This window comes from Psammomys obesus, unplaced genomic scaffold, assembly GCF_907164565.1.
Source record: "Psammomys obesus unplaced genomic scaffold, mPsaObe1.curated_primary_1811, whole genome shotgun sequence".
Taxonomy (NCBI): domain Eukaryota; kingdom Metazoa; phylum Chordata; class Mammalia; order Rodentia; family Muridae; genus Psammomys; species Psammomys obesus.
The window spans coordinates 1-1351 of NW_026585615.1; the positions used below are offsets into that span (position 1 = coordinate 1).

General features: G+C 42.3%; 1 pseudogene; it reads left to right on the forward strand.

The window, feature by feature from the left end:
* The first annotated feature begins 490 nt into the window (after positions 1 to 490).
* Positions 491 to 1108, forward strand: LOC129680453 (thioredoxin-dependent peroxide reductase, mitochondrial-like; annotated as a pseudogene).
* Positions 1109 to 1351: the final 243 nt, after the last annotated feature.

Consider the following 1351-nt stretch of genomic DNA (forward strand, 5'->3'; position numbering starts at 1 on the left):
GAACCTGAGAATCCTTGGATCAGGTCTGGTATAACAGAAATATGCAGTCTCTTGCTGTGTTTAAGACTTATTGTCTTAGGTGATGCTGAGCAGCACTGCTGTACTGAGTAGAATGTTTCCAAAAAGCTACCACAGTTTTAATTAGGGTGAACTATTTTAGCAAATAGTTGTTTTTTTCCATGTTTTAAATTTCAGCTCACATGGAAGGTCACAGATCCTTCTGATCTCTTTCCACAGCGTGTTCAACTGGAATAAAATGTAGGCAAGCAACCTTTTGTGCCTGGGGACTGGCACAAGTAAAAGATCTAGATAACAAGGTTTGGCTTCCACAGTTTCAATTCATATGAAAGACACATGGACACAACTGTCTCTGTTTGAGACCATGGAATTCTTTCCTGTATTCTTTTGCTATTTTTGGCACTTCTTCTTATGCTATAGGCATCATCTCCTCATATGTCCATGCTATACTAACTAAAGACACTTTAGATAGAAAAGGGATAGCACCATTTCCTCAGTCCATGCCCCTGTTGTCACACAGCATGCCCCCTATTTTAAGGGCACTGTTATTATCAATGGAGAGTTCAAAGAGCTGAGTGTGGATGACTTTAAGTGGAAATACTTGGTGCTTTTCTTCTACCCTTTGGATTTCACATTTGTGTGTCCTACAAAAATTGTTGCTTTCAGTGACAAAGCCAATGAATTTCATGATGTAAACTGTGAAGTAGTTGCAGTTTCAGTGGATTCCCTTTTTAGCCATCTTGCCTGGATCAATACAGCAAGGAAGAATGGTGGTTTGGGCCTTATGGACATCATGCTGTTTTCGGATTTAAGTAAGCAAATAGCCCGAGACTATGGAGTGCTGTTGGAAGGTCCTGGCATTGCACTCAGAGGCCTCTTTATTATTGAACCTAATGGTGTCATCAAGCACCTGAATGTCACTGACCTCCCAGTGGGCCGAGGTGTAGAAGAAACCCTCTGATTGGTGAAGGCATTCCAGTTTGTCAAAACCCATTGAGAAGTCTGCCCAGCCAACTGGACACCAGAGTCCCCTATGATCAAGCCAAGGGCAACAGCTTTCAAAGAGTACTTTGAGAAGGTCCATCAGTAGGTCATCCCAAGCTTGGTCTTCACCCAAAGCTTCTCATGCCAAAAAAAGTGCCCCAGCTAGAATCCACTCAGTGCCCTAAAGATTATTTATAGAATGGCAAAACCTCATCATGCTGTGCTTATAAGAACTGTTCCACAAGCTTTGTTTTTTAAGACAGGCTCAGGCTCTGTAAAGGTGGCTAGCTGCTTCCGTATTTGTCCTTACCAGGGACTTCTTGTTGGCTAATCAGTTCTCCATGAGTGT